Genomic DNA, 27,123 nt, shown 5'->3' on the forward strand with positions numbered 1-27,123 from the left:
TGATAAAATCCAAGATAAGGATGGCCCCTAGACTCAATTTATTACTTGGGAATAATAATGAAACACTTCCTGGAATTTGAGAACCAGTTAGGAGAGGACACAGTGCAACAAAACTCCTGTAGAAAGCTCGGCTTACCATGTACAAACAGCTTGCCAGAGCCATGGTCTACATGTGACCAGATGTACGCCTGAGAATCAGGCTTCCTGAAACTTTTCCCACTAAACTTTTCTTGTAAATCTGCCTTCACTTCCTTAAAACTTATTAAAACTAATATCTTTTAAAAACAGGAGTTGTAGCTTGGATAAGCTAGTCTACTGATTTATTCAATGTGTTTTGCTTGAAGATGGTTGGGTATACTGACTTTTGCTTCAGTTCCTAATTAATAGGATATTATTTCACAATAAAGTGAGAATGCTGTATTTCTCCAGCTGGAGCTTACAGGTCCCTTGGGAAGTTTATTTTGGAACAAATAATTTTTGTGGTAAATTGACTGTCCTTTAACTAAGGTTCACTGTGCCCAGGCACAAAAGAAGCACTTTCTGTTAATGGACCAGTGGACATAATGGACATATTGACTTGATGAAAACTCATTAGTAACACTATTTTCAGTATTGATGGCTATGGCTTCTTCGTTTCCTTAGCACATTTAAACAATGGCAGGTCAAACTGAAACAAACTGATTTTCTACCAATTCCTCCTATAAAATTCTTTCCACAGTTTGACAATTACCATGTAATTCACAAGATAGCTCCTTTTGTGACAGTTAGTGGGAATGTCATGCCTATTAGCTAAGTTCTGGGCTTGAATCACAGAACAGAGAAATGTTCATAGCAGAATTCTCTACTTGTGTCCCATTGGCTTCATATGAAGATAGAAGATTATTTTTTTTCCACAGGGAGTTAACACACTCAGAAGGCCTCTATTCTATTGCACATGTCTAACAAGGCATTAGGATAAAAGCTTTCATCTTAATTTCATCTATGGTGGTTCTTTTCTGTAGATTAGTGGCTGTCTAGTGTAGAATGTTTTACTACTCATTACATAGTTACGTGCTTCTAATAAAAACTTTAAGAACTTGTGAGTTTGCAGAAAATGAGTCTGTGGCAACAGTAAATATGTATGCCCAATTGAAGGTCTTAGACTTGTGAGTACAACTTTAATATTGTAACAAACTATAGCATTCACTGCAAAATATCCTATAGAAAGTAAATACTTGAACAGCTATTTTGAAGAAAATAAGACATTATAATAGCCAGTGCTGATTCAATGTCATCTTGATGATAGTCCTACCATGCTTTTGTTCTTCTGTCTCTATCGGTTCTATCATATTGTATCTTACTGGATTTTATTATGTGTGATAGTATAAACAAAATTTTTTATGGACAAGGAGATAATATAGTAACCATTGTTTATTTTCTGTTAGTTGGTTCTGAATGCCCTGTAATACTTTCATTCTCTTGAATGGTTTTACACTATTTTGTTATGTTTGATACTATAGTATATGAAGGTATACTCAAATATTTCAAGGAAAGAGAAACTATGGTAGCTACTGTTATGTCGGGTTGTCTTATGGTGAAACACTATGTTGCTTAAATTGTTCTGATTTGTTTTATTATGTCCTCTTTTATCTTAATCTTTTTAAACTAAAAAAAGAAAGTAAATACTTGAGATGGACATTACAATTTGATGTCCAATAGTAACAACAGTCTTGATAGTTTTAAGGTATGTTTACAGCTAAAATTAAAATGTACATTTAAGGAAGAGGATTACACATCACCTTTTAGGACTCTTGTCTCCATTCAGCAACCAAATTTTTTTGTTTTTGTTGTTTTGCTTTGTTTGGGTTTTTTTTAAATCATTTTTACCACTGATTTTCAAAGGTGAAATATGGGCTTACTCTGTTTCCCTTGGTTATTTTTTTCTCTTCCTTTGTCACTTTCCTTTCATAAGGGCAAACTTTTTCAATGATCTCATATCCATCTCATTCAGTGGCTTATCTTTTATGCTTAGGGTTGATCTATGACTACTCCCCAGCAGCAATCTACTGCCTGGGACAGCTGTGAAGCTAAGGAGTTATGTGTTTTTATTTGTACAAAAAGGTTTTTTGCACTGCCAAGGCCTGAATGAATTCAAATAAAGACAATCTTGTAAATGTGCCTCCCAGTGGGTATGTTCTTGCAAGGGTCACCGATGTAAGTGAGACCCCTCCCCACTATGCATTGCTGCCAGTTGCTGCTTTCCATTGGGCTTGCAGACGTGTGGCTTTCAAACTTGCAGACTAGAAGGTGAGATAATAAGAAAAGAACAGGAAACATCACGAAGCTCTATTCTTACTGAGATCCAGTCACTTTTTTGAAACAAGAACTATTGCTCTAGATTCCTGCATTTTGTTAATTTTCAGAGTTGTATAAAACTTGATTCTAACAATTTTTTACAAGTTTATTTATTGTATTCATAGAGGCTCAAACTTTGCAAGGTGCCTAATATTTCATTTTCACTAGTATCCTACAGATTAATTTTTGAATCCTCAACTATCCAGGTTATTCAGCTTATAAAACTGCCACATCCCTATATTTCTTACAGATTGTTAGAAGAGATATCTTCCCTCTAGTTATAATTACTGATTATTTTAATGACTCATTATACTGTCTAAAATGTCTAATTAGTATGTAGCTATATGTCTAGTATAATCTAAATAGTTCATCAAAATAGTTTGTAGAGAATAATTCCTTTGGAGTTGTCAAAAGGAATATAAATGCTATTGTAAAATATTAGAGGAAATCATTTACATGGTTCTTTCTTCAATAGGGTTGAAATATTTATTTTTCTTAATAATTATTGGAATTTTTTATTTGTCTTAAAAATTCAGTTCTCTGATTTCAGTTGACAGTTTTAACAAATAAGAGATTTCAAAATAAACTATGTGTTGAAATTATAAATATGGTAAATTTCACAGTCATTTATCTCTGAGTTTTGTGGAGCAAAAAGTGATGCTCCACTGTAGAACTCATGCTGGGATTAGGGATGACAGAAAAATGTGATAATATTGTCAAACAATCAAAAACCACAACAAGAATGCAATTAAGCTCAGAAGAGATGCATCCTCAACTGACTTTCAAAATTATATAATTATGGGGGTAATTCTGGAAAATTATAGTTTGCTGACAAACAAACTGAGTTCCCAGTTTCTAAAGGTAAAATGCTAACTGTAGGTGATATGAAAATTAAAAGATCAAAAGGGATTTTCCCCCACTGACTCCTTTGATGATTTCACAAACCTGTTAAAGTTAGAAGGTGAATCCTTGAAATAAGTTATGGAAGGTGAGAAGGGGTAGGAGCAGCAGGTAGGAGGGTTAAGAGTCAGAAGGAAAGAGAGTCAGCAAAGCAAGCAAGGAAATTAGATCTACAACATTTGCAATGCTGCCCAACATTTTATACTATTGGGAGTGGAAGAAATTGACCGTGTAGGAACCTTACAAACTAAACCAATGTCCTTGCACTGAGGCTATCTGTTCAATTTATCTTCTCTAAATTTCCTCAATAAACCCCAGAGTTATCTTACAGAGGTTTCGTAGGACTGTGAAGCCACTGATGAATTAGAAAACCGACAGCCATATCAGAATTAAGGAATATCTTTTACCCACTGTTCTCAGTGTGGGGCTTTGGCAAAAAACAGAGTTAAACATACTCGAAGGTAACCATGAAGCAATCATTACAGTGGTCTAGATAAGGAAAAACAACAACTTGAATTTAAGTACTTGTGACACAAATAGAAACTTGAATAGAAATTTATCATAGAGTTAATCTCTTAAAATTTGGCTTCTGTTGAGAGCTAGAGAGAAGTGCCAAACTGACTCTTACGTTTTGGGGATGCCTAAATACATGGATGATAGCCCTACTCATATTCAAGAAATTATAGGAAAAGATTGGCTTTTATATAGGGTATTATTCAGTTGGCCCTGTGGAGTTTGAGACTATTATAAGACATCTTAGATAAGATATTGAGTTTATAGTCAAACACATGTCTGGAGTTCAGAAAAAATGAAAGAGTAAACCTGAGCGCTACCAGCAAATAAATACAATGTAATTGAATCTTTGGATGGGGATAATATTTTCTCAAACAAAAAGCAAGAAAATATATACAAATGAGATTTGAAAAACTGTAGTAATTAATGGCTAATATGAAGACAATGAGCACCCAGTGGAGGTGGGCAGAAATAGTAGAGATCTGGTATGTAAATAACCTGAAAACATAATTTCAATAAATAGGGAATGTTGGATGATTTCAAACTGTGCTGAAACATTTATAAAAAGACCATTGCATTTGTTAATGTGGAGATGACAAATGATCTTAGTAGGAGTTAGATTGTAATAGGCTAAAGCAGGAGTTGTAAATTGAGGAAATAGCAACTGCCAGCAAATACAATAGACCCAGGATATTTATTTGCTTCCAATAAGAATAACATTAAGTGGCAAGTTGTTAACACTGAAGGAAGAATAGCATAATCAATGGGGTAGCTTTCTCTGAGAGGCAGAACAAATGAAGTTTCATATAGGAAATGGGGTTAGGGAAACTCTCTGTACAACCAAGGGGAAGATTAAGAGAGTAGGTTTGTATTATGATTGATTCTGTGTCAACTTGACTGAGTCACAAGGTACCATTTTAACCATTATTTCTGGGATTTTTTACGGTGGTATTTCCAGAAAATATTAACATTTGAATCAATAAATTGAGTAAAGCAGATCTGCCTCCCTGGGTGGGGGTGTTTTCTAATACATGGAGGGCCTTCATAGATATTATGGTTTGTATCTTGATATCCCCCCAAACCTTCATGGAGTAAAGGGTTTTCTTTGGAGATGGCTGATTCTAGAGTGTGTGACTGATTTATAGTGCCATGCTGGGATTAAGAGCTCTGAGATTAAGGGTGAGTGATTGCTGGATTAGTCCACTGACTGGATTGACACCGTACTAATCTTGGTAAAGGGTCGAGGACATAGCTCAGTGGCACAAGCACATGCACAATCCTGGTAGACTTGACATAATATAAGGAACAGTAAGAGGCTTGTCTTGCTCTCTCTTGTTGCTTTTACTATCTTCTGCCACCATTAACTGTCCCCTTTCTGCCATGTGCCTCTCTGCCTGGGAGCCAGTGGATTATGGTCTGAAACTTCTAGAAACTGAGCTAAATAAACCTTTCTCCTTTAACTTTGGGCGTTCGATATTTTGCCTCAGCAAGGAAAAAAAAGCAACTGAGATAACAGACAAAAAGACAGAGGGCCTCTTCCTTTCTGCCAGACTGCATGGGCTGGGCTATCAGTTTCTTTGCCTTTGGATTGGAACATATACCAGTGGCACACTTGGTTTATGGATTTCAGATTGGAACCAAAGCTACAGTACCAGCCTCCCTGGACCTTCACAATAGCAACTGTGGATCTTCTGAGCATCCACAGAAAGCCACTTCCTTATTTTATGTATAATCAGGAGGAAAATGTAATGCGTATTTCCAGAAAAGAAAAAAATACAAATGAAATTCAGGGAGCAGGCAGCACAAGTCACAATCGGACTAAAGTTTGCTTAGAAGAATATATGTGAAAATATTTTTTATAAATTAGAGCAGGAACATATTTCTTAAACGAATGCCACCCCAAAAAATATAATAAATTCAGGAATACTAAATTCAGAATTGTTACTTCAGGGCACTCTAAGTGAAACTGAAAGGTAAATAATGAACACATCCTTCTTTCCACAATGTAGAGCATAACAACATGAAAAATACTTGACAGGCTAATTCATGAATAAAATCCAAGTTTCATGACTTATACTGCTAGTTCTTTTAGTGTTTGTATGATATTTGTTAAGATATTTGCAAATATACCTTATCTATTGAAAGGAGAAAATTAATTATTTTCCAGGAGTGATTAAAAGCAAAATAGCTATGAAAATCTTTTCTAATTTTATCTTTTAAGAAAAATTTAAAAAAATTATAGATGATACAGTGGAGCTCTTCTCAAAAGGCCATATATTTTGTGATACTGATCTTCCTGTTAGTAAAATGCAAAAGAATGTTGAAATCCCAAACTGCTTTTATGTGTAATTCCAACATGCCTTCTTTTTTATAAAGTCTTCAAATTATGGTGTTCTCCAGATGCTAGACCCAAAAACAAAGTCTGACCTATTAATAGTTTACCGGTGACAGGCCAGATTGTAACAAATCCAGTCCGTCAAGACTTAACTCAAATACTCCACTACATTCTTTACTGAGATTGTGATCATTGTCAACTCACTTACTAATAATTTTTCATCTCTTTTATTCTGCTACACTTGAGCATATCGAGCAAAAGTCTTACCAAAATAAACTCAGCCTGGGCCCCATGCATGTAATCAAAGATTGAACAAGTATGACATTTTGAGCCCAATCAGAGCAACGAATCAGATTAACAAAACCCTGCCTAAAATTTTCTTTAAAATATAAAAAACAGTGTAGTTCAGTGCACAGGCCTTAGGTTCAATACCAAGTACTACAAAAGAAATAATAATAACAATTTTACCAAAACAAAGCACACTAAACTATTTTAGTTTTTCAAAACTTTTAACCCAGGCAAAAGACACACGGTCTAGTGTACCCTCCTACTCATTCCCCAGTGCATCTCCCCCGCTGTCATCATTACACATCTGTCCCTGGTCTTTGAATTTACCTCTGTTAATCTAGGCCAGAAATACTGTGGGATCAAAGAGTATGACATTTTCTGTTTTATATTAAGCTCTTATGCTGAAATGTTAAAATATACAGATGTGTGATGAATGTTTTAGAGCATTAGAAATTAGGGCGTGAGATATGTGCATGGTCCAAAATCTGTTTTATATAAACATTGATTCAATTGTCTAACTCCACTTTTACTAATGAAATATGTTTCATATGTGAGTGTATGTTAAGGTAGGAAAAAAGGCAAATAACCACAGTTTTAGTGTAGTCTCACCAGAAAAATTATGCCAACAAGAAATCTTTACCTCTTAGATATTGTCAAATTTTTAATTTACTATATAAGCTACCAATAGCTGTCTGATATTCAAGTTATTTAATTTGCCTTTTAATTTCTACAAAAGTAGACCCGTTGGCTGATAAGATATCAATGTCTACCTGTCAAACAATAATCACAAATTTAGTTTTCCCTGCTACAGGCAGATGTATGTACTCTAGGTCCACAAGATTTTCCAGGTCAGTGGTGCTAGTGTAGGGGCAAGCAATCAACATTAGGTTTTGATGCTAAACCAAACCAATGTGATCATCTAATTCCCATACTTAGTGCTTCTTCTTTGGCTCAGAAGATGAACTGAAACTAAAAGCAAATTAAAGAGTTTGCCAAAGTCAACTGTAGCTAAACAGGTGGCCTAATTTTAGATATGTGACTTAAGGAATGTTTAGAAAGCTAACTTTTGATCAATGGATTTAATATAATTCCACTGTGTTACATTGACTTCTGGCCAATTCTCCAGGATCTCTTTTTTCTCTTAAAACCCTAGCTTTTCGGAAATCAGCTTAGAAAAATAATGTTGCCTCTTGCAATAGGATGTTCACCATGTTGGCCTTAATTTAATACTCCAAGAGGTTGAACTGTGTGTGAAAAGTCAGAACTAAGAGCTAAGGCCTGATTATGCACATCACATATTCCATGGGAGTAAATGTGGGAAAGTACATGAAGATAGCTTCTATTTGGAAAAGATAAGTATGCTGAATTTCCACTGGAAATCTAACAAAATCATATTCATCAATTCAAATTGCTCAAAAGCAATTTCTGGACTTGATTGTGCTTTCCCAGTGTGTTTCTTCAAAATGTTGCTACCCAGTGCATCCTCTGCCCTGCATCCCCAGCCATCGTCCGTCTTCCTAACACCCAGTCCATTAAAAAATACTTGTGAGATTGTCTGCTTCCCAGTATGTTTGGGGAAGCACTGCGTTTCCAAATTTTCTGAAGATTTACAAAAAGCTGAACTGCTTGTAAAGACTTTATTAGGTTTAAAACAAACCACAGACCTCATCACCAAAGTGAAAAGAAAGCTCTTTGGTTCAAGCAGTAGTCATTGGAACATACAAAATATAGTGATTTCCTCTGATTTTTGGCCTACATTTTTTCAGGTGGCAGCAGTTTTTCATCAGATGGACATATGTCAAACAACTGAGATTAACTGCCAATTTGTAAATAAAATATAAACCTAATTTTAAGCCAATTTCAGAGTATATGATTACTTCATTCATTTAGACAAGCTGTCCAAGGCAAAGACAGCTCTTAAACTGGTCGGTTTGAAGAAATCACTTGCCAAATAATGGGTGTATTAAACAGAAAATGTCAAAAACAGATTCCTAATGTGACTAACAGGCATTCACTAAACCAAAAGCAAATATTTTGAGCCCAATGGAATGTAGATCTAATATAAATATGCTTAAGCAATCAACCATTAAACTGCATGAGCACCATAACTTAGTTTCAAAAACAATAACCTCATATAAATGTTTTACTAGAAAATGCTAAAATTTAGGTGTATTGGACTCTTTTAAATGGTTAACTTCAGTATATGTAAAATTTTTTCTAATTTAAATATATTTCAAAAATCAATGCAATTGAGCATTAACATTTTGGTTAGTAACTATCAAGTGGGCCCAAATAAGTTTGAAATAATTGGATTTATTTCTCGAGTTTACAAAGGTTTCTGACAGGTGATTGGACAGAATGTACAGAAGAGACACTTGAAGGGACAGTGTATGCAGAAATAGCAATTCAGCGATTAAAGTAAAAGGTTTGGAGTGTGGTGTGGGCTGCAATTGGAACTCTTACGCTTAAATTTGAAAGAATGCTTCTAAATTTCCTCTTTCTTTATCTGTAAAATAGAAGTGAAAACACTTGGGACTATTTTCAGGATTAAACTGGCTACAGTTTCTGAAACTCATACCGCACAGCCTGTCCCAAGGCTAGTGCCCAGAGATCTACCACCACTTCCTAGCCCGCTTACTCATTTTCCACGAACCCTTGCTGGAAGGCACTCCCAAATGGCTATTGCCTACCGTGCATGCGAATACAGAAAATTATTTACTTATTTATTACCTTTTATTGTATCTTTCCCATTTTCCTTCTAAAAAGGAGCTTCTTTCATCTCTTGTCACTAGCTATAATACTCTTTACTTAAGGATGTTTCTTCTACATGACTTCTTCTATTATTAAATAGCAGTATAGTTATTTACAAAGATTAAAAGGATATAGTTTCCTAAATTTCCTCCTTTAAGAAACTTTATGTCTCTTAAATCTTTAGTAATTCCTAAAATAATGACTTCTTACTTATTTGCTATTTGTTATTTATTTAATAATTTATTCAAAGCCTTTGTGAAACAGTGACTGAAGAAGTAAACTAACTTGTTCCAGAATGATTTCTGGGTTTTCTTGACTGTGACTACATTTCAGTTAGATATTTGGGGGTCCCCCCCAATACTTCTCCATGTAGTAACGCCAAATATTTTTAGAGAACCTTGCCATCAATTCAGGGTCCCATTAATAGTGATTTTGATCTCTAGAGGATCTATTTAATGTTTTGGAAAATATTTTGCTCTGTGATCTGAAAGACTATTCTTATTTTCTCTCATTTGGTGAAAAACAATTTGGTGGAAAAAACACATTCCACATTTGTAAAAAATGCTGTGTGCAATCCTAGGTTCAAATAGCTCCCCTGATGGTTATTTTTCTCATGTCTGTACTTGGCTTTCATTACCTTCTCTCCAACTCGGTCTTGGTTCACTGCCTTTAAAAAAGCAATCAGAATCCTCCTTTACATCATAAGAAAGATTCACCTCTTTTGTATTTTGGCCCTTGTGAAAGAATTTTTGTTATCTAGTCTTGATAACGGTGACCAATTTAAAAAGTCATCTTAAGTCAGAGTGTACACTTCTGACCTTTGGGAGGAGAAAATACTTCAGCTGCCTTGGCAGATGGAAACAAGCACAAGGATGAGATGAAAGAAAAGGGCTTCCTTGGACAGGGCTGACCGTCTCTGGGAACGATCAGGGCAGAGCTGTAGCCCCTGTGTGTGAAGGAGGAAGACAGCCACGGCACTATGATCTGTGGGCTCCTTTTGATGAATGGGGCCTTCTACAACATTTAGTTCTCTTCATCAAGATACACAGATCTCTTTTCTACCCCATTTTTGGAAAGTGTTGGCAAAAGTAAAGCAGTGAGTGAAGGCGAGTGAAATCTCTTGGCTCTAAGTTGGAAGTCTTGGGCAAATCATTTTTTCCGGTTTCCTTAAAAATAGATTTTTAAAAAATCTATAATTACTTGTGGGCAAAGAATAAGAAATTCTTAGCATTATTTTTATTTTTTAATATTACAAGTATTTTCTTCTAACATATTACGTATATTAGATTTGCAATAGTTATCTTAACACACAGATATACATATGAGATGGGATAAAGTAGGCATTTAATGTTTAAATTTTTTAAATTTATTACAGTGAAATAACACATTGTCATCAATTCCCTTAAAATTCTCCCACCTGCTTTGTATGTACTTACCTCTTGCCACCTCCTAACGCAGTTGTAGAAGTGTCCTTTTTGAGTGTCTTTATTAGATGTGATCAAAATATTTCAGTGCCGCTGCTGAGTGCCATTTAATGGGAAGGCAGACTTGTAAAATCATTGCAGTGTGTCAGCATCCACCCTGTTCATCAGATCTGACCCTGTGCAATTTCTGGATCTTTCCCAAAATCAAAACAACCACAAATGGCACACATTTTAAATCTTTCAGGATTCTCAGGCAACCATTGTAGCACAGCTAGAGACATTCCTGAAAGAGAATTTCTAGAACTGCTTTAGAAAGTGGTAAGAGCAATAGGATGCATATGTTTGAACCAAGGGGAAATATTTTGAGATAGATTGATGACAGCGAATCTTTTATTGTAATAATTGTTTAAAATTTCAACATGCAGTATTTTTATCATCCTTTGTTATATGCAGAGTTTAAATCTAATAGTGAACTGTCTGATTACTTCTTAATGTGAGGACAGCTTTCGCATTTGAAGAAATGTGCCTTCACTAACTCAGCCTCTAGTAAACATGCTAGGGTTATGAAAATCTAAATTGCAGCTAAACTGCATAAAAACTACCTCCAACAATCTAAAATACTGACTCTTGGGCATTTGGCAGTGTCTGCTTCATAAATTAATAAGTTCATGTGTTTCTCAGAAGAGCTCCCATTGTTATTTTTTCTTTAGTATTTGATGCTAAACATCAGAAGAACCAAAACACCAAAATGTCAAGTCCAAAAAAGTGTTTCAAAATCATTTATCTTAGTACCAATTTAACTTTTCTCTGAATTTTAAGAACAAGGGTGTGGGCCTGACATCAAACAACTGTGTTAAATGGGACTCATCCAATTCTAATTACTACTCCCCAGTGCAAGTCTCAATGATGCCACACTACTTTTGGCACATAAATTTCTGGAAGGACAGATTGTACTAAAAAGAGAAATCTCCCTATTTACAAAGGATTAAAAGAAAAACAAAAAAGGAAAAACCAGTACAAACTCTGAAATGTATTACTTATCCTGATGTGTAAAGGATTTGACAGAGGAGTAAAGAGCTGAGATTGTGTTTTTAATAACATTTCCTGGTATGTGCTGTAGTAGGTATTCGTGCATAGATTTTTGTTTTCATTGCTTTTTTTCCCTCTCTTTCTTTTTGGAATCTCTTTCATCTTTTCAACAGAAAACAGCTGAGGATAGTTTTGTTAGTTCTGGGCACACTTGAACAGCAATTTTCTTCCTGCAGGTGTTCTCTAAACCTAGCTTAAGCAAGCAGTCTTAAAAAGTGTCTTGCTTTCTTTCTGCCTATTAAGTACAGCATTGCAGTATTCTTTCTCTGTGTCTTTACTCTTTTAGTCTGAAGATTCTACTGTCTAAATCAAATAAAGCAAAAACCCTGAAAATTTAAATTTTCAAAGCCTAATACCACAGAGTTAAGCTAGTCAACATCCCATGTGCAAAGAAAAACTCAGACTTGACCCTGTAAGTAATAAAGTACAGTACTTCATTGAAAGACAAAGAAAAAGGAAAACATACAATGTCTGATCTATTTTCTAGATATGATAAGGAGAAGGGTCAGGCTCATCCTGGGGATTAAGCTTACCCTATAAAGCCTCCCTAAGGAACAGGGACTTCAGTAGATAATGCTGAAGCTTTGAGTTTGTGCTTAGCTCGCTCAGTGTATGTACAAGTATTAGCCAATACTTTTGATCCCATCCAATTTCATTCCACTCATTAAAATAGTATTCTGTACCACCTTAGAATCACCTTTTTCTAAAAAATCAGGATTTCTAAATGGCAAAAGTATGCTAACCTACCTCAGTAACACTTACGAAGATAAGCATAAGAAATAATAACTCCAAGGAGTCATAAAGGCCATGGAATTAAAACAAAAGTCCAAAATTCTCAGGAAAACATTCATTGTACTTATGTTCTTTAAAGGAAGTAGTAGAGGCATTTAAAATATTTCTCAAAAACATGTGACTTCCTGGGCATGGTACACTGGAGACAGAAATTAAACAAGAAGAAATATGATCAGCACTTTTGCATCATGGGATGAGGGCTGCCTATAGGAAAATGGCTGCAGAGCCTCCTCCCCAGTTTCATATGCACCATGATTTGCTCCTGAGTGTTCCATTATGATTGATTTTTTAAAAATATCATTATGCTTATAAAAGTGCTAATCACTTTTGCTTGGATTATTAACCCACACTAAAATCTAGTATTTGATTGCAATGACATTTTTTTGTATCTGTCCAAGAATATAAAATGCAAACTTTTCTTTCAAATAATAGAAAGAATCAAAAAGAGAATAGATTTTTCTCTACCAGGTGATCTAAGGGTAGTTTCTGGACCAGCAGCAGTAGCTAGAAACTTGTTTAAAAATACAGATTCTAGTGGATCAAAATCAGAATCACGGCTTTCAGAAACAAAGCTTTTGATTGAGGTTTGAGAAGTAGGTAGAAAATTCAATACTGAAAGTTCCATTTTAAGAGACCAAAAGTTTAAATCATTGTATAAACAATGTAAAACTGTAAAAGGCATATGCCTAGGGTTGGATTAGTAGTTTTTGCTCTGCATATGAAACAAAACAAAGACAAGACAAGGTGTCACCAAGGGAGTAAATCAAATGTCTTGGAGGCCTGTGAAAATGGCAGGAGAGACATGAATCCGCTGGAGATATCCAGAGGGAAGACATGCAAGACGCAGTGTGGGGCTATAAGAAACTTTCCAATAAACCAACATTTCTGATTCATGAGAGAATGCTTAGTCTCTTATCCAAGAAGGGAATAAATGGTGGTTATACTACGTATCAAAAAATATCCTCAGCTCCCATCAAAGCCGTAAAGGGTAGGTGATGACCACTTCTAAGCAAATTGATGATCTTCTTCCAACTCTGCTTTCCGTCCTAAATTTAATGAACCCTGGACACCTTTCCTGACTGGGTGGCCTGAGGCAATAGCCAAAAAAATGTGTGTTCTGGAAACACTCATGTCTGAAATTGATGATAAAAAGGAAAAATAATTGTGTACATGGGCTGCTTGCAATCAGCCCTTTCAGAAATCCACAGTCCAGCTTCCCCTCGAACAATGTTCAGAGTTCCTAAACAAAATAGATTAGAAGCTGGATACACTGGTAATGACAAAGCTATTTTCCCCCTAAGTGCACACAACCCTGAGCCAGGCTTGAAAACTGGCCCAGTGTGTGAGAACTTTTCACAGTCAGCCTTGTCTGCAGTGGTCTCCCAGGCAGTGACAGTAAAAGATACGCCAAGAAAGGGCATGCTGGTTCCTTTTGCCTTTCAATTCAAAAATGAAAGACCCACCTTAGTTTTCTTCAATTACCTACTGTGAATTGCTAAATATTTTTGATGCATTTTAACTAACGGTGACCTGAGGTTCAACATTTTGTAGACAAAGCTTACTAATTGTAATGAACTGTTGTTCCAACAACCATGTCACAAATTCACACCAATTCTTGATTGCAAATATAAAGAATTGATACCACACTTTAAGGTTCACCAAAGTGTGGATCAATAACCATCTATGTAGTAAACTCTCAGTTTCTCTATAAAAATTCTGGTCCTCAGATCACATCCTAGACAAATGTAATCAGAAGAATACAAGGAAAGACATCAAGAATCTGTAACTGGAAAATTTCCAAGGAATTTTATGTCTGTTAACATTTAAACACAGACAGTTAAATCAATGTCAAATTCATTTTGGACAAGTGCAAACATATCCTTATGTATCGATTATTTTATATGCTTAGTCCCTGCAATAACATAACAATGTGAAAGAGAAAAAAAGGGACTGAAATTATTTTGATAGAAGGTATAAAGAGCAAGTATATTAAAGTATTAGAGAACCATAATGGGGCAAAATAGAGACTGAAGAGGATGTTATTCTAGTTGGCAATGTAACAAATTATCACAAAATGGGAGGCATAAAACAAGAGAAATTCATTTTGTCACAGTTCTGGAGCCAGACATCCAAGATCATGCCAACTAAGCTGTCTTTCCTCCAAAAGCTTTTGGGCAGAATTTTCCCCCCATCTTTTTACACTTTGATACTTTTGACAGACCATCAGGTTTGGCCTTATAGCTCTGCTCTGTCTCTGTGGTCTCACTGTCTCCTCCTCTTCCCTGGAGGTCTTCTCCTCTACTTTTACCTTTTGTAAGCACATATGTGATAGTATTTGTGATCCATGAAATACTGCAGGATTAGCCCATTCTCAGAATCTCTAATTGTATCTTCAAAAGCTTTTCTTCTGAATAAATTCATGTTCATGGGTTCTGCGAAGTATCTTTGATGGACACCACTGAGCTTAATACGGAACAAGAAAAAAATTTATATATATAGTAATGAGAAGGGGAAGTAAGTACAAAAAACATAAGGGTAAAGAAAAGAAGCTTCCTTGCCTTCAAAACATATTGTCAAAAAGTCTGCAGTGTTTTCAGAGTGAAATAAGACCTTGGTGCCAAAATAAATCAATTTTAAATGAGTAGAAAGTGTATCTCTATGTCCTGTCCTCTTCATTGGCATGTTTTTATATTCACATGAGACTGACAAAGATTCAATCCTCAGGATGTCAGTGATGATTTAGCCAAAGGGAAATTGCAAGATGAAAAGTATAACTAATCAGATGCGATGTTATTAGCATAAGTATTAAGTTCTGGAAATGTGATATGCACATTGTAATAAAGCATCTGTTGGTGTACCAACCATTTCCCTCATCCTTGGAGAGACTTTGGTGAGGGGTTACCTAAAACACAAACTTTAACTTCTTATACCTTACCATATGTACCAGTCCTGGAAAATATACTCTGCATGAAAGCATATTAAAATCATATTATCCAGGCAATAAAATATCTCATTGCACAAATCATTTGTTCTATTTTGGGCTAAAAGTCAGATTATAATTGAAGTTGTAAATCACTTTAGAAATAGAAGAAATCATACCTAATATATATGCAATATATAAAGAACTTTAGCAAGTGTCACTCAAATAGTGTTTCCAAGAATCTTGCTTTGCAAACACTGTAGTTTGCACGTGGAAAGTCATATCCTGTCTGTACATTGTCACATGTAACTCACTCAAGCTTTAGCCTGCATAGCCTATTATACAGTTCTTCAGAATTTTTCTCCATCAAATTGAGACATCACATGACAAAACTTTTTATGGGTTGGACTTCAGTAAAGTGAACAAAGGGAGAGAAATTCTGTACTCAAAGGATGTTGGGGGAGATTGTCAAATGTCCCACAGAATTTTCTAGAAACTGAGATCCCTGGTCCTTGCAGGGAACTCCACATGCAGGCAAATCCTGTTCATGTTCACCTTAGCCAGTGCCAAACTGCAGAATCCATCTTGGGAAGTTAATTTCACACTAACCTATTGCAAAGAATTTTATTTTGTCATTTCTTGAATTTGATGTGTTACTACTAGTGATACCTAAAATGATTCTCTGCTGAGATAAAGCTATCTTTTTCTCTTTTGTTTCTGAGTTGTTTCATTTCACCCCCCAACTCTAAAGGATACATGATAACCTCAATTTTACACAGAATGAAACTAAGAGGTGGAGTAACTGTCCAAATACACATAGTCAGAGGGGCAAGAAGCAGGTTTCACTTCCGTTCTTGAACCAAACCCAGGTTTTTTTCCCATTAGGCCTCTCTCTCCCTTTTGAATCTCTGGCAAAGTATCACTGAATCGCTCTTTATTTTCTTGTGCTGCTCCCTCAACTCTAGTGTGACCTGTTTGTTGGTCTTGGTTAATATTTACTTCTCAAGTCCTGTGATGCGGATTAAGTTTCAAATCTGTGGAACCTACAAACTGTCTTACAGAAACAGAATCATGCCTACTTACGTCTTATCTCAGGTTTACAGCACATATCTCTAAATCTTTGTCTGTTTTCTTCTGCAAAAAAAAAAAAAAAAAAAAAAAATCACCCTTACAGAAAGTCAGAAAACCCCTGCGGAAAGTGACCATCGTACCTTTGAGTGAGTCATCTAAGTCGGGACATCAGTTAGGGCCCTTCCGAGAAGGCCCCAGGTTCTTCCAGTATCACTAAGAATCTTGGAAAAGAAAACTATAAAGCAGCTTTGTCCTGGAGATCACGTCATCTCTCAGCCTTCTGTACCCTCTTTTAAATACACAAAACCTTTAGTCCCAGTTATTCTAGATGAGTTATTTCCACGAGCGTCCTTTATCTTATCAGCATGAATTCATTTATACCTGGCAACAGCCCTTAAACATATCTACTGAATTATTTCTCTGTTAAATAACTGATAGTGTCAAAATTGTTTCCCCACAAAGAAAAAATATGTTCAATATAATTTTCACAAAGAATCCTCTTAAGGTGGATTTAAGTGTGTAGGGTAAGCTAACAAAGGAGGTATGCTTGACAAAATAATTCTAAATCATGGGATTTTAGAATTCAAGAGCTTAGAAGCCAGTGCTTTTACTTTTCCCTGAAGCAAAAGCTGGCATTTTATGCTTAGAAAATTAAAACGCAGTGAGGAGAAATTAAACCCCAGAGAGGGGAAATTCACCCCAAACCTGCCAAAATCACAGGGACATCTCTTATTCAGTGTCTTGAAATGAACACATGTGCTCTTGCTGATTCCTCTGACATTATGCCAACTCAACACCTGCTTATCCCCACCCTAAATGTGCCACCTCTAGGAACCATTCAATGAACTTATCGAAAATTGGCACTCGCTTATTTCTTTCAAAAGCTAATCAAACAGTATAATTTTTAGTCCATGGGAACGCTCAAACGGTCTGATTTCAGCATTACAAAATAAAACATAAAGAACAAATTGAATAATCTCCCTCTTTTCTTCTGTTGGCACAGAGGCTTCTTGAACATAGATCCAGTCATTTTAAAGCCATTCAGATTGTCTGAACTGAGGCTCTGCTCCTGAACCCAGCTCAGGTCTATGGCTCCTTGTTGGAGTTGATTTGTGTTCACATGACACAGTTACTAGGGCAGTTTCCATTGGCCATCTAGAAGAATGCTGAATCTCTGTTGGACCATCTGAATGGCCCTAAGATTCCCTGAAATCTTATAAGACTTTCCTAGTAAGTGGTGAATGCAGCAAAAGTAGAAAACCCACATCAGTGAGGGCAAACTGGTAAGAATCTGGACTCAGAATTAAGGGCTGGGAAAGAGGGTGGTCCAAATAGATAGAGATGAGGTGGGGCAGCAAGGGGATTTGGAGTCTGTGACTGAAAATACACAGAGAAAACAGAAATTAACAAATATCTGCTTTGTAAATCCCTATGAAATCTAATTAGAGTCAGGTGCTGCATAAGCAAAGGGCGAGGAACAAAATCATTTTAAACAGAAGCTTTAAAATGAGAAAACTCTAACAATATCCTTGTATTCAAGTGAGCAGTGGGAGGTTTGATAGCATCCTTGGAAATCAACTGTGGTTGCTCAAGCTAAAGGGACTCCTGCTCTGCTGGTTCCCTCACGCTAGAAGAACCTCACGTAACAATTTTGCTCAGTCTTCTTCCTTAGCCTTCTCCTTTATCTACTTACCATCCATAATCAACAGTGAGTTAAGAAGGAGGTTTCACTCACATTTTCTGCCTTTTTATAAGACCACAGAGAAGAGTTGGGTTTTTAAATATTCTCACTGTGGTTAGTTGCTCTTAGAAGCAAACCAAAAGTAGAAATATAGTCATAGATGCACATGAAATGCCATAAGGTAACAGATCCATAAAAGATGCTAATAATGGTTATATAACACAGAGTTTTGTTTGTAGTTAACTGGACAGTTTTGGTTGAAAGCTACCCAAAATCCTAGAAATCTCTTCAAATTGTTTGAATGTCCCTTGCTACATCCAAATTGTTATTTCTAATTTTACTTAAATAAGCTGCATGCACTCAACCATTATGGGAAAATAAAATAATTTACAGTACTGTGGAGTCAGCATATGGTTTGGATTAAAAATAATTTGGAGTCTGTAACTGATAATACACATGAGAAAACAGAAATTAACAAATATCTGCTTTGTAAATCCCTATAAAATCTAATTAGAGTCAGTTGCTGCATAAGCAGAGAGTGAAGAACAAAATCATTTTAAACAGAAGCTTTAAAATGAGAAAACTCTAAACACCCTCCTAAGTCATCCTCATCCAGAAAACTCTTTCAGGCAAATTCTTCATGCTGGTAATGGGTTTGGACTCATTGCAAAGACACTGGCAGAACAATTAACAACCTTTTTCTTTTCCACCTTTTACATTTTTTTTAGATAAAACTAACACTCATCAAAGCATAACTCAAAAACCTATGAAAATAATTTTAAAATAACAAATGCAAAATTATAATCTTTAATTATATTAATGAGCTGAAACACATGTGTTAAGTTTCCAGTGTATCAAGTACCAATATGAAGTGTGGCAATTCTGTTTATGCCTCTATCAAGATTAACTTTGCGAGAACAGACTCTGGATCACATATGATAATAGGAAGGACAGAAACAGGCAAGGAATTTTCTGCTTATGTCAAATCAGTGTATACACTAAAAATTAAAACTCTAACCATTGTTGTAGTCTCTGAACTCCTTTAAGAATCCAAATTTTTCTCTTGAAAAGAAAGCTCACCTCCACTTTGTACGCACATTCTGAGGGCTTAGAGCTAATTTATAAAACTAATTTATAAAATCCATGTTGAAAATCCTTGATCCTAAGGTAAACTTCTGATAGAAAGAGAAACAAAAGTCAATTACACATTAATATTTTGTAACCACCTTGGCAAAGTATAAACTGAGTCAGACCAAGACCAGTGAAGATCTTGATTGTTTCTTTTCTGTGTTAGAAGCCAAGAGAGCTGTAGTTGAACAGGACTTCAGGCTCCTAAGACACTGGAAGGTTAGCCTGATTTGAAGGTAAGGATCAAAGAAATGAAATTTTTGTATTTAAGATGCCCAGAAACCTGGGTAACTTACAGGTTGCAGGCTGGTATTAGAAACAGTGCAGCAGTAATGATCATCCCTCACCACTCTGGCCTCGAATCTCACCCATGTCTCTCAGCTGAAAAATAGAAAGACTTACAGTTGATTTATTTGCACCTGCATAGATGTGAGGGGCTTGGCTTTTTCTTCTGAAGAAATGAGAAGCAAACCACAATCATGAGGAAGAAGAAATTATTTAACACTGGAATCTTCATTCAAAGTATTCACTCCTAATGTGAATTCTGCCATTTGCAATAGGTGTGAAGAAGAAATAGAACCTAACCTATCTTCTCTCTTTAAAAAGACAATAATGAAACCAACGTTCTACTGAGGAAGATGGGACTACCATCAGCAATACTTGAGTGAGTTCATAGCACCTAGTGGGACATTGTGGCTGTGTAGCTTCTAGCAGGGCAGGAGGCATCAGGAGTAGACAGACACTGCCCTATTCCCAAGCCTTGTGGTTGGTTATGCACAGACTAGGTGCCCTTTAAGCATTTCTGGAAGGAAGAAAAGGAGATGAATAAATGGGGGTAACATACATATGTAGTGTGAACAGAAAATACATTAATTAGTTAAAGCTACAAAAACAAAACACTACAATCTCCGTGACATAGCCAAAACATTTATTTTCTCACAGTTCTGGACCCTAGAAGTCTAAGTTTAAGGTACAAGCTGCTGATTTCCCCTGCCTCTCCCCTTGACTAGCAAGTGCCCCATTCTCATTCTTTGTTTCTGTGCACATGCATCTGTGGTTTCTCTCTGCATATGCTCCTGCAGACACTCTAAGATTAGATTAGGATCCACCTTACTGAACTCATTTTGTCTTACATCTCTAACGACCTGACTTTCAAAACCAGTCACCTTCTAGACTACTGGTTAGAGTTTTAACAATGAGTTTGCAAGGATACAACGCAGCCCATAGTGGAGAAAAATGCAAGTTTTCCTACATGCTAGCCCTGTCTGTTCTCATTTCATACCCCAAAATTTTCACTGGGAGAATACATTCGAAGACATAGGACACAGCAAGGGTGGCATATCCCCAGGTGAGATGAGCATGATGCCAAGATGCCAGGATGCCAAGATGAGCATGATGCCACCTGCTCTCTTTCTAGGATACACTCTTAATTCAACGGGGCTGATCATATACAGGGAGGGCAGATACCAATCTCAGAAGTTGCCTAGCATTGATCTTTCTAAAGCAAGAGTCCTTCTGTGGAGAGGTCAAATTGTTCCTTGAGAATCTCTGTTCCTTTGGAAGTAAATTCATCCTTTAGCCCAAAGAAAGAGGCAAAGGAAGAGAAATGTAATCTCAATACATAAGCAAGCTGAGTAAACTTGTAACAACTATGATAATGTGATTGTCTAAACACATTGAGAAACAAATAAGCCCACTTAACTGCTAGCTGGAACTTGACTTGTCATATCCAGGAAAGAGGAATATTATATCCTTAAAATTTTTTTACATTTCTCTTAGAGTTCTTGCAGAAGTATATATTTTTGCTAAATATATACCTAAATAGCTTTTGTAGGAGATACTCTATTATCTGCTTCAAGGCTTCAGTCACATAGTTCCACAGTATGCAGTGGGTCAGAGTCACAAGGTCCAGTCACGACTGGACACACTGCCAAGAGCTGTGGCCATTGCCAGTCATTTAACTTTTCTGATTTTTCACTTCCACATCAGTAATTGTGGACATAAGATATTCTAGAGGATGTCTCGGGCTTCCAGCTATAGGACAAATGTATATTTGGCAAATATGAACCAAAATTGGGCAATTAATATTTTCAGTCTTGAACATACCATACTTTTAGCACAAATGATGAAAACCTTCCCATATGAAACCATGTAACATAGAATTTAGTGGTTCCCATTCCCATCTACCTGCCACCTGTCTTTAATTGTTCAATTGAAATTTTGACTTTGCACAGTATTTAGGATCCTTTACATCTTTATTTTAAAAGTTTCTCTTAGGCTAGGCATGGTAGTGCAAAACTGTAATCTCAGCACTCGGGAAGCTAAAACAAGAAGATCACTGTATGTTCAAAGCCAGCCTGGGCTACAAAGTAAGTTCAAGGCCATTCTGAACTGCATAGTGAAACCCTGTCTCAAAAAGACTAAATAAATAAATCTTTCTCGTTTCATTTTATGAGAGATTAACAGAGGATCAAAGAATTATGTCTTAAAATCTTCAAACTAAGCACCAGAGATGCTGTTCTGATTTTATTGTTTGTAAATTACAGATCTACAAAATAAAACTTAGAAACTCTACTTAAAAAGGTTAAAAAAAAGTAAGGTTCAAGTTAGATTGGTCTTAGGGTAAATGAGTTAGTGCCTGCAAAGTGACTTGCTTGGAGCCCAGGCTCAGTGTAAATACATATAAATGGTAACCATGGCGACTGAAAATGAGACTTTCTCTCAGGAAGTGGGGAAAGAAAGGGAAATTAACACAGAGGGGGCATGAGGATGGGCCTGCCCCTTATGACCCAGGGCTGATGGGGAGGATGGGGAAGTTGGTCTCTGTGGTCATGGGCCGGTTGCCTCCTGTCCCAGGGGATTCCTTTACCACCTGTCAGTATTTCCTGGGCCCTGGGAACAGCCACCGCAACTCAGGGCTGCTCAGCCCTAATCTTGGCTTCTTTCATGCATACACCCTGGGCCACCACGGCTTTGACTTACTAGGTGTGTCCCATGTGCCGGACACTATGCTCAGGGCTTGACATTTTAGGCTGAATCAAATGAAAAAACTGACATTCACCAGTGTTCACCCACAGAATGGCAATTTACTGTGGTTCAACCTAATACACGATCTCTTTCAACCTTGAAAAGTCTGTGGAGTACACGAGCTCTTATTCTTCCACTTCATTTTTTTTTTTCATGTCTAATTTGAAATTTCTTGGTTTTTTTCTTTAAGGGAGATACGTGTGTGTGTGTGTGTGTGTGTGTGTGTGTGTGTGTTACTGATATTGGAGACAGAATCAGCAGAATGCAAGGTACAGCCTGCATTCTGCTACTTCTACGTGTTTCTCAGCCTCTTTTGAAAATGTACAATGTGTGTATCACTAGCGTAGTCACAAGGGAGTAACGGTAGTAACAACAACAGTGAAACATGCATGGAGCTCTACTGGCCTTCTACTTATTGTAATCATACACTTTCGTGTCTAAAGTCACATAGCCATTAAAAAGATTTACAGTGCTAGGCGTGGTGTCATATGCCTGTAATTTCAGATACTCAAGTGATTGAGGCAGAGGATTGTAAGTTTTTGGCGAATCTGGGCTACTCAGTGAGACCCTACATCAAACCAAAAAGGGCTGGTGATGCAGCTCAATAGTAGAGCATGTGCCTAGCATGCATGGGATGCTGAGTTTAATTGCTAGCACCCCAAAAAACATTAAAATGTGATCAATTTAATTACCATGTCACTGTCAAAAATATCAATAATAGAATAAAGAGAAAAACTGTCTTGCCAGATGCAGAAAAATAACTTAATAAAATTTCACATTCATTCATAATTGAATGAAAACTAGTAGCAAACTAGAAACAGAGAATTTGGAAATCTGACACAGGATATTGTGAAAGAATCTTCAGCTAACATCATACTTAATGGTGAAATTAAAAACAGCTTTTCTCCTACAATTGTGACATTCAAAATAACATAATGGAGTTCGTAATGAGGGCTATAAATAAAGATAATTAATAAAGGTATAAATAGTATAAAATTAGAAAACTATCAAAGTCTGTAGAGAACATGGCTTTATTTGTAGAAAATTAAAAAATATACAATAAATCACTAAAATTATAACTACAACTTCAAAGGTTGATGGATACAAAGTAAACAGACTACAGTTTATATGCCAGCAATCATTATAAAATAATAATTGTAAACTGCACTTCAAATATCCTGAAATTACCATTGCTGAAGGAGAAAATATAATAAAATACATGATCTTGCTCTAATAGTATGTGATTTTCAAATCGAACTTATACCAATCAGAATTTTTATGCTTTATTCAGCTTTCTTGTTCATTTAAAGGATGCAAAAACAACCAAGAGGCAAGAACCAAGCAGGGAAAAGCTTACGCATCTAATGAGGGTACCGGAGTCTTTCTTTACTGAGATATAGTAAGTAAGGTTCATAATGAGATTTGTGGGTAAGTTTATACAATTGGGAGATTTTAAGTCATAAAACACCTAATTTTACAACCCAGAAATTTTATACCTTATGAGACATTCCCCAAGGAGTCATACCTTAGAAATCAATAAACTGAAGTCTTGTATGTACAGTAAGCAATTTAAGCCAGGGACATCATACACAAATCATTTCATAGATAAAGATTCTTCTCCTAGCAATTATCAGTAGTCTATTTGTCTAGAGACACAGCTACCATATTTGTAAGGACAGTAGACTTAGACAAAAATCAGACAAAAATAAATGGATCATAAATCAACTGCTTTAAATTCTACCTCCTCAAATCTCCAAGGAGAATGGAATAAAATAACAAGAGAAATAAACATCAACTAAATTGAGATGTGTTACTTTCCTGAATAAAATTATTCAAAACTGAAAGTTGTTAATTCCGTTAATTGGATTTATAGACCTATGGCAGATATAGCCAAATTCCCAAAAGTTTTTTCTGAAAAATATGATAGCCTAAATCTAAAATTTATAGAAACATGATACAAAATCAAGTCATTCATGAAGAAGAAAACATGAGATGTGCCCCTCTCCCAGATATCAAACTGAGTATAAAGCTATCATAACCTGATTAGCTAATTGTGCACTACTGTTAAAAGATAATAACCTTAGGAAACAGAAAAGAGAATAGATTTTCTAGAAATAGTAGCTACACATCTGTAGACACTTGATTTAATGATAGCTTATAAATAGTAGAGAAAAGGCAGCCTTTAACAACAAATGCCGAAAAGACAGAAACAACAAAACATAGGCTGTGATGGTCTAAGAGCAGAAGTTAATGAACAAAGGATGATGCTTGATTTTAGCCTCCCTAACTCAAATACAGTGATATAATTATTAGTTTTGTGAAAACAGGATTGGCTTGGAGTTATCTGTGCAAGTTTGGATTAATCAGGCACCAGGTTCATTAGTGCACCAACCTTTGAAATATTCATGTAAATAACTGCATCTAAACATCTAAATAACTGCAAAAGAAATTACAAAAACCACCTTAAAAATCCATGCAAGCTCTGTGAATTTAGCAGACATTTGATACTAATCAAAATATAATGCCTAACACAGCATCGTGCACATGGCACGATGACCAAAGCAAACAGTGACCCATAGCATGTTGAGGCAAGGCAAGGTCAAGGATGATTCTAGAGAATTTACAGTAGTGGTGAGTGCTGGAAGAGTAACTCCATGAGACATTCTTTAACTGAGGATTAGAGGCTTCGGCACACTGAAACAGAGATTCTGGGAAATACTTTTAATTGGTAGTGCCATCTCCCTGGGTTTCCTGTTACTTGAGAGCTTAATTGAGCATGCTAAAATAAACTCAGCAAAGTACAATAAAGGGAGAGAGAACTGCTTGGGGTCAGAATTAAACAGTATGAAGGAAATTCTCAGAAAGAGCTTTATGTACACACCTGCTCATGTACACATCTGAAAGAGGTCAAGTGATTTACTGCTCCCTGGCAATCTCAGTCCCAGCAAACTCCAATAATAAGCAACACATCTATCCCCTTTCAGAAAAGAGAGCTGTAAGAAGTCAAGGACAGTTTGTTCCCATCCAGTTGTTTTGCTACCTCACTCTGTGAGCTGAAACAATTCTAGGAATTTATCTTCCTCATTCCCACCTCTGCAGAGGGGAAAGAACAACAATAGCAATGTGCCTATCAGTCAGCAGGTTTGCTAAAAACTACCAGGGCAATTTACACTGGCAAGTCCAGACACAAGAAAAGGATTTGGGGTCAGAAGGACAAGGTCTATATCCCACTATTCCTCCACCAATTAAAAATGTGGCCTCAGGTACATGTTAGCTTTAATTTCTGTCTATTTGTGAAAAGAAGAGAATTCTACAACTATAAGAAATTCTAGAAATCATAGAAACTTCTAGCTTTTCTACAGCAATTCTAAAATTTCCTATAGAAACTCTAGGAAATAATATTTATATTACATTTAAGAAATCCTTTAAACAGACATAGAATAAATTATTGTATAATATTTATCCTGGATAAGTAAGCTTAATGAAAATTATTTGATTTCTCTGTTTAATACAGCTTAATTCCTAACATTAAGTGTTCGATCAAATCTAAATTTGAATGCTTTCCTCACAGTGGATTTGAAAAAAGTCCACTTCTCCTCAATGATATTAAAAATATTCATTTCATAAGTAAAATACATGTCTATATTTCATTTCTTGCTTTCTCTGTTTTTAACATTTTTTTATTTTTATTTCAAAAGTATCTTTAGTTTATTCATCCAAAGTGGGAAGAGTAAAGAAACACTCAATTAATGAAACTTTAATACCCGCTCAGAGTATAATTTTTCCTTGTTAAATGAATTCTCTAGCTAATAAAAAAATCAGAAATTCTTTTGTTTCATTCTTTCAAGTACTTACTAAGTTGACTTATTTCATAAATGTTATTAAATCATTAGTTACTGCTTGACAATCCTACCTGACTCGGGATAATGTATCATTTTATAATCAAAGTTGTATCTCCCAGAAATCAAAAAGAAACTAAATTTGATATATCTTTAAGTATTGACGCTGTAGATGAAAATTTCTCAAAGATATTGCATTTAATATAGACTGGCTTCAATATTAAAATTAATTCTTTTTACTAAGTAAGTTTCTTAAAATTTTATTTTGCAAAACTGCAGCCCTTCCGGGGGAGAACCAGGAGCAGCTCCTGAGATCCACGCCATGTTGGAACTTAGGACACTGGGAATCCAAGCAAGCACCTCCCCTCCCTGGCAAGCGGTGGTGGTCTGGCAGACTGCGGCCCTTCCAGGGGGAGAGCTAGCAGCAGCTTTTGAGATCCACACCATGTTGGAATTTAGGATGCTGTGAAACTAAACAACCAGCCTGCCTCCTTGCTAAGCAATAGTGAACCTACTGATGCTGATGCACGGCCTAGAAATATCCCATTCCCCTATCCCCCTTCTCCCCGCCACCACCCATTAGCAAATGGGGACCAAAGATCTGAGTGTCTCCTGGGAGGTTGACATAGCAAATAGGGGGGACTTCCTTCTACCTTCTCTTTGAAGGCAAATATTTTTATTACTGTTTTGCTCTTTTCTGATTAATGGTACTGCTCTATTCAATATTGTTTTAATATTTAATAAATATTCTATTTAATATTGTTTTAATATAATAATATTATATTTTATCTCATTTTGATATACTTGATTGAAAGAATAACTCTTATAAAGATAACCAAATCTACTGTGATACCTATTTCTGTTATCCCGGTAACCTGCTGTGAAGTTCTGTACCAATTTCACTGTACGATCTTAGTTGGCTTTATTCTGTCTTGTTCTGTTGTATACTTTCAAAATAAAATTTTAAAAAAATTTTTATTTTGCTTCTGTTTTGCACTTCTTTCTAAAAGCAACACATCTGGAAAAACTAT

The sequence above is a fragment of the Cavia porcellus genome, unplaced genomic scaffold, assembly GCF_034190915.1.
Source record: "Cavia porcellus strain 051 isolate PalLab524CR breed Dunkin Hartley unplaced genomic scaffold, mCavPor4.1 scaffold_11, whole genome shotgun sequence".
NCBI lineage: Eukaryota > Metazoa > Chordata > Mammalia > Rodentia > Caviidae > Cavia > Cavia porcellus.